Source organism: Thermobia domestica, chromosome 17, assembly GCF_964235325.1.
Source record: "Thermobia domestica chromosome 17, izTheDome1.hap1.1, whole genome shotgun sequence".
In the NCBI taxonomy this organism is placed as follows: domain Eukaryota; kingdom Metazoa; phylum Arthropoda; class Insecta; order Zygentoma; family Lepismatidae; genus Thermobia; species Thermobia domestica.
Genome location: NC_137470.1, coordinates 17352216 through 17369020, shown reverse-complemented (window position 1 = coordinate 17369020; position 16805 = coordinate 17352216). Strand labels below are relative to the sequence as shown.

At 36.2% G+C, this 16805-nt stretch overlaps 1 long non-coding RNA gene across 1 annotated transcript in view; it reads right to left on the bottom strand.

The window, feature by feature from the left end:
* Positions 1-4931: 4931 nt before the first annotated feature.
* LOC145674483 (uncharacterized) overlaps positions 4932-16805 on the bottom strand; it is a 495535-nt gene continuing 483661 nt past the window's right edge. The window contains exon 3 of the long non-coding RNA XR_014128954.1: positions 4932-5795. This is a non-coding gene — a long non-coding RNA (uncharacterized LOC145674483). The remainder of the gene's footprint in view (positions 5796-16805) is intronic.

Here is a 16805-nt window from a genome sequence, read left to right as displayed (position 1 = left end):
CATAAGATTACGAACACAGAGAAGAGAAGATAACACATAACACTACGTAACACACAGCAGAACAGATAACACAAAAGAGTACGTAACATAACAAGGGTGTATTCATTCCCTTTTATGAGCATATTCTTCAACCCCTATTTTAACATAGAAGATAACACATAAGAGTACGTAACACACAGCAGATTAGATAACACATAAGAGTACGTAACACACAGCAGAGCAGATAATACATAAGAGTACATAACATAACAAGGGTGAACTCGTTCTCTTTTATGAGCATATTTTTCAACCCCTATTTTAACATAGGAGATAACACATAAGATTACGAACACATACAAGAGAAGATAACACATAACACTACGTAACACACAGCAGAACAGATAATACATAGCACAGCTAATAAAAGAACATGGCATATTTTCCAACCCTTATTTTAAGATAACAGAAATTACACTGAGACTATGAACACACAGCAGAGCATAAGAGTACGTAACACACAAGGGTGTATTCATTCTCTTTTATGAGCATATTTTCCAACCCCTATTTCAACATGACAGAGACTACGAAACATGGCGGACATAGCACAGGGGGTGTATTCATTTTCTTCACCCCTAATTGAACATAGCAGAAATTACACGCCACATAAACTATAGGACCCAGGTAAAAATAAGTATGATATTTGTAATCAGCATGGTCGAAAACCCCCATATGCTGAGTTTCATCCAAAACGGTTCAAAGAGCGTATCGAATCGCTATGTTACATAGGTATTCATTGTCTTAAAATAGGGGTTGAAAAAGTAATTATAAAAGAGAACGAGTACACCCTTAAAATGTACTCATAAAAGGGAATGAATTTGATGTATTCTCTGGTCTGCTGGGTGTTACGTACTCTCAGTGTAATTTCTGCTATGTTCAATTAGGGATGGAGAAAATGAATGCACCCCCTGTGCTATGTCCGCCATGTTTCGTAGTCTCTGTCATGTTGAAATAGGGGTTGGAAAATATGCTCATAAAAGAGAATGAATACACCCTTGTGTGTTACGTACTCTTATGCTCTGCTGTGTGTTCATAGTCTCAGTGTAATTTCTGTTATCTTAAAATAAGGGTTGGAAAATATGGAAACAGCACCTCAATATGTGGATCCATTTTCGAGTGATTGGGTTTTAAGTATTTTGACCTTTGACCTCGATGGTCACTATTTTGGAACTGGCACTAGTTGATGACCTATTACTAGATTTTGAAACAGCACCTCAATACGTTGCTTCGCTTTCGAGTTTGACCTCGATGACCACTAATTTTGGAACTTGTGGTACCTGATGACCAATTACTAAATGTGGAAACAGCACCTCAATATGTGGATCCATTTAAGAGTTATTTGGTTTTAAGTATGTTGGCCTTTGACCTCGATGGCCACTATTTTGGAACTTGTGGTACCTGATGACCTATTACTCAATGTGGAAACAGCACCTGAGTATGTGGCTCCGTTTTCGAGATATTTGGTTTTAAGTATGTTGACCTTTGACCTCAATGACCACTAATTTTGGAACTTGTGGTAACTGATGACCAGTTACTAGATTTGGAAACAGCACCCCAATATGTGGATCCATTTCCGAGTTTTGACCTTTGACCTCGATGGTCATTATTTTGGAACTTGTACTAGTTGATGACCAATTACTAAATGTGGAAACAGCACCTCGATATGTTGTTTTGTTTTTGAGTTTGACCTTTGTTCACGATGGTCAGTAGTTTGGGGACATGCTTGTGTCATTTCTGCTATGTTAAATTAAGGGTTGGGAACGAAATCAGTGCTACGTTAAAATAGGGGTGGAGAATGTGTTCATAAATTTCTGCTATGTTAAAATGTTCAAATAGGGGTTGAAAAAGTAATCATAAAAGGGAACGAGTACACCCCTTAAAAAGTGCTCATAAAAGGGAACGAATCTTATGTATTATCTTCTCTGCTATGTAATTTCAATTAGGGGTAATGAATGAATACACCCTCTAAAATGATTATATGTAGACCGTGGGTATTCGATTGTAATCTTTGCTCGTTATGTTAAAATAAGGGTTGGAATGAGTTACGTATTCTTATGTCATTTCTGTTATGTTAAAATAGGGGTTGAAAAATATGCTCATAAAAGGGAGTTCACCCCTAAAATGGAGGCCTGCTATGTTATGTAGTCTTCTGCTCTTATATGTGTTCGTAATCTTATGTTACCTACTATGTTAAAATAGTGCTATGTGTTATCTGCTCTTCTATGTGTTATCTACTATGTTCAGAATAGGGGTTGGAAAATATGCTCATAAAAGGGAACGAGTACACCCTTGCTATGTTATGTGTTCGTAATCTTATATGTTATCTGCTATGTTAAAATAGTGTTATGTGTTATCTTCTCTTCTATGTGTTCGTAATGTTATGTGTTATCTCCTATGTTAAAATAGGGGTTGAAAAATATGCTCATAAAAGGGAATGAATACACCCTTGTTATGTTACGTACTCTTATGTATTATCTGTTGTGCTGTGTGTTACGTAGTGTTATGTGTTATCTTCTCTTCTCTGTGTTCGTAATCTTATGTGTTATCTCCTATGTTAAAATAGGGGTTGAAAACGAGTACACCCTTGTTATGTTATGTGTTCGTACCCCTTTGCTATGTTCATTGTCTGCTATGTTGAAAAAGTGCTCATGAAAGAGAACGAGTATACCCTTGTTCTGTTATGTGTTCGTAGGGGTTGAAAAATATGCTCATAAAAGGGAATGAGTTCACCCCCTAAAATGTGCTCATAAAAGAGAATGAATACACCCCCTTAAAAGTGCTCATAAAAGGGAATAAATTCACCCCTAAAATGGAGGTCGTAAAAGACCGTGGGCTCACGGTGTAAGGTGCTCAATTTCCCAGGGGCTCCTGAGTTGATTAATGTTGGCCCAGGTCTGGCCCAGATCGATCCATTTCGTACTACTGGTAGGCTATTGTGGTTTAGTTTTGTTTACGTACTGGGTTTATTTATATATTTGCAACATCTTAGTCAAGGTGTTCACTCCCAGGTTTGAAACCCAGGACCACCCGATTACGGAGTAGGCATCATACTGTTCTAACTTGATTATACCACTCCAAAGGAAAAAAAAAAAAACACTCACATCCACTGTATATATATATATATATATATATATATATATATATATATATATATATATATATATATATATATATATATATACTGACATGGAGAAGAAATATAAATACTAACCGTATATATTGCAAGGGTCCTTCACATGTATTGTAGACTCTAAGGGGGCCACAGTGTGGAAAAGGTTGGGAAAGGCTGACTTAAGGCGTTTTTAAGAAATTCAAAAAGAATGTATCTCATGAGTAAATTACCCGTTCTGGATCTTTTCAGGACAAGTGAGCTATGCCATATGCCATATTGATAAATCACTAATTTATAAAGTACGATCAAAATCAACTTACTCATGTTTGATAAAATATCCCCGAAAAGCTCACATGCAGAAGTAAAATAACCCTTTTGTTATTTTTACCAGAGAAATAACTTATAACACTTTATTAGACTGGAAATGAAATCTTGAAGTACGAACAAAACCCTTAGAATCGTCTTCGAGAAAATCGCGTTTTTCTTCTCATTTTCATCCATTAGTAATCTAGATTTATTTTGGGAGATAGGAAGAAAATTCGAAAACCTTCCTTTGGAAATCTTATAAAAGTATTAAGTTTAGAAATTCATCTTCGATCATCACTCGAAATTAAAGAAAATTATCCGATGTTGAGTTCGCCCTTACTACGCCTCAATTAATTTGTGTGAAATGTTAAGTAATTTGCACAATTAATAAAAAAATATAAATAAATGGAGCTGAAATCGTTGAATCATTCTGAAATATTCAGTATGCAAGCGCTTCACATCTAAAAAAATCTATGTATTATATAATACCTCAATACTATTTTTACGGTAGCGAATTTTAGTTTTACATTTCTCCGTTCTCATAAAAGTTGAAGATGCCTCATCTCATGCTCACAACTCTTCATACAAAGTTGAGTATTTGTTGTTTCATGATTCTATGACTGCAAGTATTCTGTATTTGTTCAATGTATGAAATTTTGCTTAATATACATACAGAAGAACGCTACTAGTCCCACAATGCATTGGTAAATATTCAATAAAAGTTACATGCCGTAAAGGCACCCAAAATGTTGTAATTATGGACGTTTCGACAAAACGCATTCTTAGCACATACTTTTCAGAAAATTAACGTCTGTGGAACTGCATCCCATTTTGTGCTGAGGAAGATAATCATTTTTTGCCGAAATGTACACAATTAAATAATTTTATGTGCTTTTTTGGGTAGGTACTTTTTAATGAATAATGAATATGTATTGAATTAAATCAAGTAGCTGTACTGGTGAATATTTGTTTATGTATTGAAATTACTTTTAAGAAAGATAGAATCTTTAATTTGAAAAAATCGTAATTGATTAGAATTATTCAAAATCGTGTTTAGAACTCTCTACTAGATTGGTTAACATAGTTGCCTTGTGTTTACATTGTATTGAAGGCCTGTTTCAATTTGCCCGTAGAACAAAATTTTGAAGCTAAGCAAATTCACTCTATAGTAGACAGTCTACATTATTAATTTCTTCACCTGAATCCCTAACATATTTTGCTAATTACAACTTTATATTATTATTATTATTATTATTATTATTATTATTATTATTATTATTATTATCTTTTGCAATAAAATGTAATCTAATGATACTGATTCATTACTTTCAAAATTATATTGTAACTGGAATGTGGTTTCTTTTCGTAAAACTAATATTTTTAAGGTTTTAGAAGACGTTATTGTATTTTTTTTAGTGCATTTATTTCTGTTAATAGTTGCTACAGAACACATGTTGAATAATTCAAATATAAAAGATTTTACTTTGTATCTGGGGTATTAAAAATTCTTTCAATCTGTTTCAGCGTTTACTGACATCTTTGTTAAGGACTCCTATTCACTATTAAACTGGTAATGTAAGGGTAGGTTTCTGACTTCCTGTGGAACCCTTCTGAGAGGAAAAGTAAATAGAATCCTCACTTATCCTCATTTCATAACCCCTTAACAACGAAATTACTTAAAATATTTCGAAAAAGCTATTCAGTTAGGTATTCTACATGGATTAGGATTACTGAAGTTGAATCAACTGATGAATATGCGGAAATTATTTTTTTACTATGTATTTCCGTATGTAGAGAATTCGAGACATTCGGCAGGTAGGTTACATTTCTCTCTTCACACAGAAAATAACAATGCTTATAAATTTTACATTTAGAATATTACAAATTATTTCTAAATTAATACTTAGTCAGTTTTTCATTTTACTTGACAACTTTCTGTCACATTTACCACAATTGTATTTTCAACTGCTCATGAAATTTCAGGATACATTTTTTTTTGTTCTTGTTTAGACATAGATGAACATTACATTTGCAACACTTTATCACTGTATGTCCCTCGCAGTTTGGCTTGTTGCTACGCTGCCTTGATTTCATAACAAGAGGCCAGTGTGCTACTGCATCTGTACGTACTCCAGTGTTCGGAATTGCCTGCCCTGGACCACAATGCCTCTTCTGTTGGAATTTTCTATCAATGGATGAGGACGGGCGCCCTCTTTTTCGTTTGGCAAGATCTTTTCTTTTCATACAAAGAGATGCTGCAACTGCTGTTCTGAAGGAAAGTCCATCTTTCTGCTTCTTCTTCAGTATCCCTAGGAATTCACAGTCACGACGATTAACTAACCTGAAAGAAATTTTACCTTTTCAAAAATAGTTCCCAAAATATTCAAACAACTCACTAATCCTCCCTCAATCAGTGTACGAAATTGCTGGCGAGGGAAACAACAACATATATATGTACAAGAAAATATTTATAATAAAGTGACTTATAGGGATTTGTAAGGGAAAAAACTTGAATCGTGGGGAATCCCCTTTCCCTAGAGCTTTTCAGTTTCCTCTCCTTCAATGTATTTTTAAAACTTTTTTGCAGCATAGACATGCAGTACAAGCTATTACTATGTACGTATTATTGTACAGGGTGGTCCCTAAGTCTTAGCACAATGGATTATTTTGGAAACAAACATGATTAAAGCAAATCTGACTAGCGGAGGGCGGACTTGGGTAAAGGAACTACCGATTGATGCATGCTGGTGAATGGCGGCCATTTTGATAGCCGTCATCTTGGATTCAGGTTATTTTTTTTTCAAATAGGAAGGTAGGCATGTGATACATCAATTAACACTGTTTTTTGCAGGGGAATGCAGTCCCGCAAGCAGAAATGCGTTATCATGTCCCGTTCCAAAGTTCTGACGCCACAAAGTTGACGGTTTTCTATTTCCTTGCAGGGAGAGCGTCATGGCACTAACGCTGCAAGAAAGACATGACGCCCCAAATTTGACAGGTTTTCTTCTCGATGCATGAGATGGGACTGACGAAGCAGGAAAGAATTGAGATCATCCTAATGTTTGGGGAAAGAACCAGTCGTGTGATTGCCCAGGACTTCAACGCCACCCCGAAAGACCTGCAATAAGCCACAACACCGTTAGCTACCTCATTAGGAAATTCAGTGTACAGTAACTGGTAATGTTGCCAACAGACCACGGTCAGGACCCCCACCAACCGCGACAGATGAGGAGACTCCACAATGGTTCTTGCTGCGAGTGTGAAAAGTTCAAAGTGCAGCACAAGACAACTATCAGCAATAACAGGCGTACCACATGATTCCGTGATGAGGATTCTCCATACAAACAAATGGTATCCCTTCAAGCTGCAGCTTGTCTACAACCTTTCAGAGGATCATCCAGACCGGCGCATGGAATTCGCCAATTGGGCTTTGTCACAATATGACCGAGATCGGAATTTCCCAGCCAGCGTTCTCTTCACCGACGAGGCAAACCCTTTTTTCTTTTTTTTTTTTGGATGGGGAAGTGAATCGCCAGAACATGTGATATTGGTCGGATTCAAACCCACATGCATGCGATCAATCCCTGTAAGAGGGTTACCCCTGCTCATATCATGATGTCGTGTGGCATATGGAACACGTCGGTTCTCCCTTACTCATTCCTGGTACTCTAAATGGTGTCCGATATCTGGACATGTTACAGGAGTTGGTGTTTCCGTTGCTTCTCTGCCATATTTTCAGCAAGATGGTGCCTCACCGCACTATGCGCCGCCTGTGCGGGAATGCTTGGATCTGCATTTTCCTGGACGTTAGATCGATTTCCGAGGCCCTGTGGAGTGGCCAGTCTGGTCGCCGGACCTCACTCCCTTGGATTTTTTTGTGAAGACACTTAAAACACCTGGTGCATCAGGAGAATATTCGAGGCGTTGCACACCTACAGGGACGTATTTAGGACGTCTGTGATAGCATCACCCCGCTGTGTTGTTACGGGTTCAGGAGGACTGGATTAAGAGACTCTGGTTGTGTGTTGCAATGGACGGTCAACATGTGGAGCACAATCTGTAAGTGGAATTTTGGAGCGTCATAACTTTGGAACGGGACATGATAACGCATTTCTGCTTGCGGGACTGCATTCCCCTGCAAAAATAATGTTAATTGATGTGTCACATGCCTACCTTCCCATTTGAAAAAAGTAACCTGGATCCAAGATGGCGGCCATCCAGGCATGCATCAATCGGTAGCTCCTTTACCCAAGTCTGCCCTCCGCTAGTCAGATTTGCTTTAATCATGTTTGTTTCCAAAATAATCCACTGTACTAAGACTTGTGGACTATCCTGTATTTATCAGACCTAAAAATAATTAGTGATATTTACGAGGGCCATCTAGAAATGTTAGTCATTACTGTGGAATGTCTCGGAAAACCGACATATCACATTCTTGTAATATATCGAGAAATGCTTCGTCCAAAATGGACAACATTACGTCCCTGTAACTGTTGAGTATTTATGTGTTAGACAGTTTTTATATTACAAACAGTTATCTGTTTTGCTGTAGAGCAAAAGATGAAAACAGCAAAAATACAAAAATAAATAAATAAATAAATAAAAATAAAAAAAACTCGTTCTGCTACGGCAAAAATCCTCCCACTCACAGAAGTACACAAAATCGTCGTTAAAGAGTCTACTATGCAAGGATGAATTGATCGGTATGTCGCGAATTCATTGTAATCAGCATCTGCGGCCACCGCTTCTCATCGGCTTATAGAAGCACGCATAAAATGCATGTCAAGGATTCGCGACAGACGTTCAGAAAGGGATAAATTATGTTGAACTTGTCTTTTTTTAAAAATACGTTACAAAGCTTGAAACTTGATGTGTGTGTATATATATATTGTTCTGTCCTGGAAAATACTAAGTAATAGTGAAAGTAAAAATTTAAGATTTTGGAACAAAGCTCCACTACTAGTTTTAGGCGACTAGAACCATAACAGAATATAATTACACTAAATAAGAAGAAAAGCGTAAATTAAATTGAGTTTAGCTGAATAAAATTAACACATAATTGATTTAGAATAAGGCAGCAACTTTAGAGTAGGAAAGGTATAGTAACTATTGTTTAGATCAATCTAGATCTCACCAACACGAACAAGTCCTGTAATACACTCCACATGGAGACGTGCACTGTCACCAAATCAAATCGAAGTACCAAGATAATTCTGTGTTAAATAGTTTTATTCTCGACTCGTGTGTGACATCAGATAGAAGCGTCGAACGATAATTCTACGTGTGGCCAAAGTCACAATGGAATATTCCAATTAACCAAATCAGCTAGTCCTCTTTCTCCTGAAGTTATCCAGTACACATGTTCTCATGTGCACGAGGACATGACCAAGCACTCTCCTGCCTGAAACAAGAAACTTACCAAAAACACAAGCTTGAAAGGAATTCCAAACTCACCAGTTCTCTCGGGCATAGTCTCAGAACACCCTGTAGAAACTAAAGAGATGGCTTTACCAAGATGCATTACGAAGCATGACTTGTGAAACACACGACTAAAGAACAAATCATTGACCACATACAAATTAACGTAAACCAAAATTAAAGCAAGAAAGCTGAATTGCACGGAACTGAATAATTACATAAATAAAAGATGCAATTAAGTAAAGCAAAGGTGAAGGTGAGGAGAGTTGCTGGCCAAGGTTTATTACAATTCGTTAATTTCCTTTAATGTTCATACAACAGCAAAAAGATAGTAAATCTTGGCTAACAATAATTTCCTGAAGAGATAGATGAACCTCCACGCAGGCTATGAACTCAGTTAGTTGTCAAAATGAAACATAATTAAATTTCCTATGTGTATCTGGACTCCGAAATAAAGATGAATACATTTACAAATCCTTCTCCCATGGTCCTGGGGAGCTGATATGGAACAATATATATATATATATATATATATATATATATATATATATATATATATACAGGTTGGACATTTTATCTTGATCACCCGCTATAACGGAGAAACCAAATGAGGGAGAAAAGCGAAACTTTGCACGAAGCAATAGGGCGTGTCGATTTTATCAATTTTCAAAATCCTGAAATGAGGGGCGCTAAAAAGTTGAAACCTGACATTGTATTTCGAAGCATATATTTACAAATTCGGTATAATCTTGTTTTGCTAGGTAAATATCAGTCCACAGTTTTGTCGTTTTTGATGTTTTTTTTTTTTTTTTTTTTTTTTACAAATTTAATGTTCTTGCTCATAGATGGCGCCAGTGTTGTATTTCATATATTGAGCAGAAATACATGCTTGTTAAGATTAGTTTTATCTATTTGCACATTACTGAATTACAGTTTTAATATTATTTCAAATGTATATTCTACAATCATTAAGTTAGATACATTTTCAATTTTAAACAGGTGCTAAAGTTTTCACATTTATTATATAATAACTCCAAGGTTATAAGATTAAGAGCTTCAAATTTGAGTGTGTAAACTTTTTCAACTATATTTAATATATTAACATCGTCGTTTCTTGATGTTTCTTTACAATGACTTTTTAGACAAAAACAAAACGTAGTACATTTACACATAGTAGTAATTTCATTGGAACCGGCAGAAAATTGTTACACTCTGAACTTCCCCTCATTAAGCTATGTTGTCATTTGGTATGGTGTCGGCTTACGTGCCACAGCTGCCATATCTACTGCCGGCCTTATGGATGTTGGCTTGACGACCGACAAAGACCAAAGGCTTGTGATTGATCACAATAAGGTGAAGAGAGCACAAGAAAAAAAATAATCAAATCCGTGGACCAAGAATTTGATGAGTTCTGTCAGCAAGGTATAATCGACTGCATCTTCTTTGACGGCCGTGAAGATATTACGAACGTTATGTTGGTAGCAGAAAATTCGAATCACCAGTTCCCTGGGATTATATGAGAACAACCCTATTCTGTTTACAACGAGCCTGGTGGACGCTATCTTTATCATTTCACTCCTCAGAAAGATTGTGACAATAAAAAGCAAGCTGCAATTTTTGCTGATAATCTTGATGATTTTAGAAGGACATTGATAAAATCTCAGAAGCAATTGGAGGTGATTCTACCGACGTCAACACTGGTTGGGAAGGTCGTACTATGCATTGGGTAGTAGTCAAACTCGGTCGTAAGCTAAATTGGTTAGTGTGTGCTCTTCACACCAGCGGGTTACCTTTGCGACACTTAATCACAACACTGGATGGTATAATTTTGACTAGCAATCAGTGGAAAGGTACTATTGGAGGTATACTAGGCGCAGTTACTGGACTTGAAATCGATCCTTCATAGCAAAAACTCCCAATTGGAGAGCCTCTTATTGCGCTGAGTGAAAATATCGTAAAATATTTATGTACAGATCAAGCATACGGATATCAGATTACACAGGCCATTCTCACTGGAAAAGCTCCATGGGATCTGACGCTTCTTGAAATTGGTCCAGTCAGTCATTCAAGATAGTTGACCACAGCAAATAGACTGCGTCGTTTGTGGGTTTTTAAACATGAATTTAACGTCAAATATCTCATAAATCTTAGGCGGATAGTGAAATACATTGTCAGTGTCTATTACCCTGCTGGTTCAACATCAAAGTCAAGCATTGCTGGGGAAAAGGGCCACGCCACATCTTGTTTCAACTGCAGTGACTTAATATGCAGAAGAAAATTGTTGTGGATTCTGTACTTTAAAAGATACTTAGCTTGAGAAGTGAGACAGTACAAGGAAATCTATCTGTACGTCCGAGGAAAACACCTGCTATCGACCCCAATGCCTCGTAGGTGCTAGAGATGATCGACTGGTCTAAATGTGTTTATGAATCTCCCTTGGCATGCAGACTTTCAACAGTAGTAGTAAAGAAATTTGCAGATGTTCCGAAGAAAGTACCACAGTGGCCATATCATGCTCAATCTATAGAAAGGTGTGTGAAGCAAGTTACATAGGTAGCAGCAAAAAGTCTATACGCATAAGAAACGTGAGGGGTACATGATAGTTCAAGAAGCAAGTCCACAGATGATGTCCGAAAATGAATCAAAACAGGACATAATGGAACTTGTTTTGTGAATAACTTGTGCGTTAATAGTATTGCTTACTTATTGCTGTTTCTTGAATACATTTGTATTAAGTAAAACAAGGAGAGCTTTATCACAAAATTAACACAAATGTAGCATATATATAGTAATACTATAGTAGTAAGTAAGAAGTGTATGAACTGTATGATGCAGTAGTTACAAAATAGTTCATTATAATGAAAATCAGTAGTTTGTCAATGTGGTTGAGTAAGGTATTTTTAAAATCAATGAAAAATGTGTTTCTCAAGATTTGTAACAGAAGCTACACACTTCAAACATGGAGAATGTTACATGTTTTTACTAAAACAATTATAAAGTATAATAGTACGTAATCAAAATAATGCTTTCTGTTCTTAGTAACTGCAATGCAATAATATAAAGTCTAAATACAGTATTTCAGTACGCACGTCTATGTATGCAGAAATCTTATTGAGTGTTTTCTCAAAGTATTGGTTATATACTCTTTCTTACTGTACCTCTAGCTTTATTAATATGTTTGATGATTGATTAAATGTTTCATACGGAAAAATGATTTATTTTATAGCATTGCATGGCATTTTCGAAAGTATTTCAATATGAAATTCCGAAAACTGCTCTTTTGCTATATTCAAATGTTGATTTACCTAGCTAGAATTTCTTTAATCACAAAACTAAGTACAGATTTGAATTTCTCATACCTAAAATACCTAAAATACTTTATTTCTCATACCATACTTTTAAGACCCCTCATTATGAAAAATTGCAAAAAATACATTTCACCCCAAAAAATGACACGCCCTAACGAAGCAACAATAAGGGCGTGGATATTTTTGCATGTACTAAGCAGAAACACCCAACAGTGTTGCCAATCCAATATAAAGTTATATTTTCCAAATGGCACTACGCCACATTATGACATATTTCAAATCAACATGTCAAAACTTAAAATACCTCAAAATTCATTATTCAGTGTTGCAAAGTAATGATGTTTTACTAACACAAATATACAAAATTTGGAAGCCTCTATCACACATACAGCACAACGGAGATGGACAGGACAATGCACACCGGAAATACTTTAGCGTTGGATAATATGGTCATGGTATGACTTGCTTTGAATGAATAGTAACGAAGTTATAAGGGCTTGAAAGCTTAATTTCTTTCGAAAGGTTTTATTTCGTAAAGACGCTTAGGTAAGTATCATATCAATTACTTGTGTGGTTAGCAATTGTCAAACAAACCATATTGCCGTTTACAGCACTTCGATATCTCAAACCGTTCCGGAGATATGGTAAACATTGATAAAGTTCGCAACTCTGCTGAAAATGGCGTGTTTCTGGAAAATATTTAAAATCATTGTGATTTTCCTTCTCTTTTATAGCATTGCAGATATAACTTTTAGTAACTGCAATTATAACAAGTTCTCACAATTACATGATTTAAGCAGTGGTGGTATTTTAAGTTTTCGTTTAACATGCTGATTTGAAATATGTAATAATCTGATGTAGTGCCGTTTGAAACAACATAAATTTACATTGGGTTGGCAAACACTGTTTGATCGATGTTTCTGTTTAATGTATGCAAAGATCTCTCCCTCCTTACAGTTGCTTCGTCCAACGTTTCGCTTTTCTCTCTCTTTTGGTTTCTGCGTTATAGCGGATGATCAAGATAAATTGTCCACTCTAATGTATCTTCTTTTGTTCGTAAAGAGCCTTACACAAATATATTGCTAGTACACTCAAAGGTACTCACTTTTGCTTTTCTGAATTCTTATAGATCGTTAAAAAAATTCCATTAAAAGTCGAATTTTTGCTGGCACCTGGCAGAATTTTCTAGACATGTAAGGAACAGTATTTTGATAGGGAGAGACAATATGGAAATTCACTACTAGTAGCACTAAACGCAAAAAAAATGAAATGAAATCTTTAAGTTTTACGTCCCACGGTTATGCCGGTTAGGCTAAAGGAGACGGTGATGATGAGAGATGAGTGAAATGAAGAAAGTGGGAGGAAACGGGAGAACCCCGAGAAAACCCACGAGCACGGTGTCTGTCCACCACAAAGTTCACTTGGCGGGGGCTGGGATCGAACCCGGGACCCCAAGCACCAGAGGTGAACGCTCTATCACTGAGCCACCGCTCCCCCTAGCACTAAACGTGTTGGTTAATGACTATAAACTTTTAATTTCCTTTCTCCCTATTCTTATGAAAATACCATTTCTTACCTAAGATCGAAAATGCTGAAAGCTGTCAACAAAAGCTCGACGTTTAATAGAATTTTTAGATCAAAAGATCCAATATATTTCAGGCAATTTTTTTCTTGTAGGTCTTATATCTGGAGAACTACACATAGTGTAGCTAAACCAAAAAGATCACTTAACTCAATATGATATACTTATTCCGTAGAAAATACGAAAACTCGATTTAGGGGCCGTTCAAAAATTTTGTGACCCCTGATCTAAGATCCAACATATTTCGTTCAATCAAAAATTGTCTTGTACGCGTTATATCTGGAGAACTACATATAGTGTAGCCAAAACCAAACTATCACTTAACTTAGTATGGTGTGCTTATTCAGTAAAAAATACGAAAAATCAATTTAGGGCTCGTTCAAAATTTTTGTGGCCCCTGATCCAAAAACTAATTATTGGCCAAGATCTCAATCTTTCGATTTTTTTTATTATTTATTTATTTATTTATTTTTTGATCATTCCTAAAATTCTTGTTTGAACTATGATATCTATAAGAATTCGGAGAAGCAAAAGTGAGTACATTTGAATTTATTGATAAGATTGATCTTCAAGCTGTTTACATTACAATAAATATGTTACCAGACTAATAGCATATTGAAATCACTGAGAAAGATGGCAATAAACATTGAAATAATTAGTTTAACAGAAAATTTAATTTCTCGGATACAAGGTAAGACCTTTTATATATTTTTTTGTTTTGTTTTGTTTTACATAGGTTAGATAAAGGTAGTGGTCCTGTTGTTCATCAGAGAGCTGTGTTTCAGCACTATAAGAGTTCCGTAGCTGATAATGAAATGAGAGGTAGGGGCCGCGGTGGCTCAGTGGTAGAGCGTTCACCTCTGGTGCTTGGGGTCCCGGGTTCGATCCCAGCCCCCACCAAGTGAACTTTGTGGTGGACAAACTCCGTGTGCGTGGGTTTTCTCGGGGTTCTCCCGTTTCCTCTCACTTTCTTCATTCCACCACTTCATTCATTATTCATCATCACCGTCTCCTTTAGCCTAACCGGCATAACCGTGGGACGTAAAACTCAAAGATTTCATTTTTTTGGAATGAGAGGCAATGAAGTGTGGTTAGTGATGACAACTGTGTGCTATTCAGTCAAAAGCAGCGCTGCTGTAGAGGAAAAAGCTGGAAGCCGCATAACAAGATGTTTCGGAAAGACAAAGAACGTGTGTGGATCAATATTGGAGTGGTACATTGGTGCAGTGCACAACAACGCTTTTAGGAACTTCGTGACGACCTTTTCGCCCAAAAAATGGGACCACTTCGGGGAAGCAGTACAACACAAGAGAAACCATTATCCGTTCCATGTGGCAACCCCTGCAGAACATCGACAATGCAGGACGCGCTCTCGGTGTATGACGGCATCCACACGAGTCACAGAAGGTGATAGAGATGGGAGGTGATTACATTCAAGGCATACAATAGGTGTTCTTCTGTGCATAAAGCCTGGTACGAATTATAACAATGTTGCCATTCCTTTTTATCTACTCTTGCATTCTATTTTATAAATTTATCATTTTTTTCAGGAGGTGCAAAAAAAAAAAAAAAAAAAAAAAATGTGTCGTGCTTTATTGTAACATATGTTCTCGTAATACTTACGTTCTTACTTTCTAGGTTCTGTTTCTTTTCTTCTGTATATTCTCGTAATTTTCTTCTTGTCTTCATTGAGGGTATTTCTGGCATTCATTCTTTTGACAGGGTGTGAGGGGCGCCCCTTTAAGAGTCCCAAATGCCAACCTCACTTCCTCGTAGTGCACCCTGGAAGCTGTATTCATTGTAATGCAAGCTAACGAGACTCTGGTGACATCAGGATAAACATGTTATAATGAGATAGGTTGTGAGTGATGTTTTTTGGGTATGTTTTGTTTGTGGTAGTTTGTGGTTGCGCAGTAATGTTTGTCGTGACGGGGACCAGTGGCCTCGATCCCGGCATCCCCATTAATACCTAATAAAAGTGCAGCAAAAGTAAATAACAGTAAAAGATTGTTATCTTTTATTCTGACTTCTTGTTTTTTCCTGTTTATGGTTATATGTATTCTTTGTTATCAATATTGTTCGTGTTTCTTGTTACTGTTATCTCTTTTACTTCATTGTTATTCTTCAATCTTTCGTTTTTATTGCTCTTGTTCCCTATTTGTTCTTGTTGTTCCACATTTTCCATTTATTGTTTTCTTTTCCTATTTATTGTGGTTATTCTCTTCTATTTATTATTGTCTTTTTTTTTCTATTTGGCAGCAGTCCGTGTTTGGTGCAGTTGACGGGGACAAATAGCCACGATGCAGACGTCCCCATTAACTCTTTCTCAATCAATCAATCAAAAAATCTTTTAGGGTCTGCTTTCTGGTATGATGCTTTTCTACAATTTGAGAAAAAAAAAGAAAGCATTAAAAGAGAATCGGTATCAAGAGGTACCAAATTACATATGCAACAAAATTTGAGACACCCTTTTGTAAATATGATATTATTCACCTGAGAATTAATTTGTGATAAATTAAATAGCCTTCATGTTCTCACAAAACTTTCGTACACTGAATGCATGTTCGCTGACCAAGTGGAAGACGTTACTCGTATTTCTGACAAAGAAGTCAAAAGGTGGAATTCATCACATAACACTTCGACCCCTCTAGAGATGTACACAATAACTTACTTCAGCTAAATCAATAAGTTGCTGATTTCAAGCCAGTTTTAATTGAGATGTGAGCTAAAAAAACTGAGCCGTCACCATCTCTAATTTACATTTTTTTTAAACTTAGCTGGACAGGTACTACAGAAAACAAAACCCAACGCATCTCTACCATGTAACATGACGGACTTGTCGTTATGTTCAGAGCTACAGCATAATTCTTAACCTTTAGTAATCTTTAATCTAAAAGATTTTAATCTTTGGGGATTTTTTTTTTTACTACCAGCATTAAAAACTGGAAAAATGAATGATTAAATCATTCATAAGTCAATAACTAATTAAATTTAAGATAAATGTTGGGGATGTAGCTCAAAAGTACTTGTTAAATAATACATC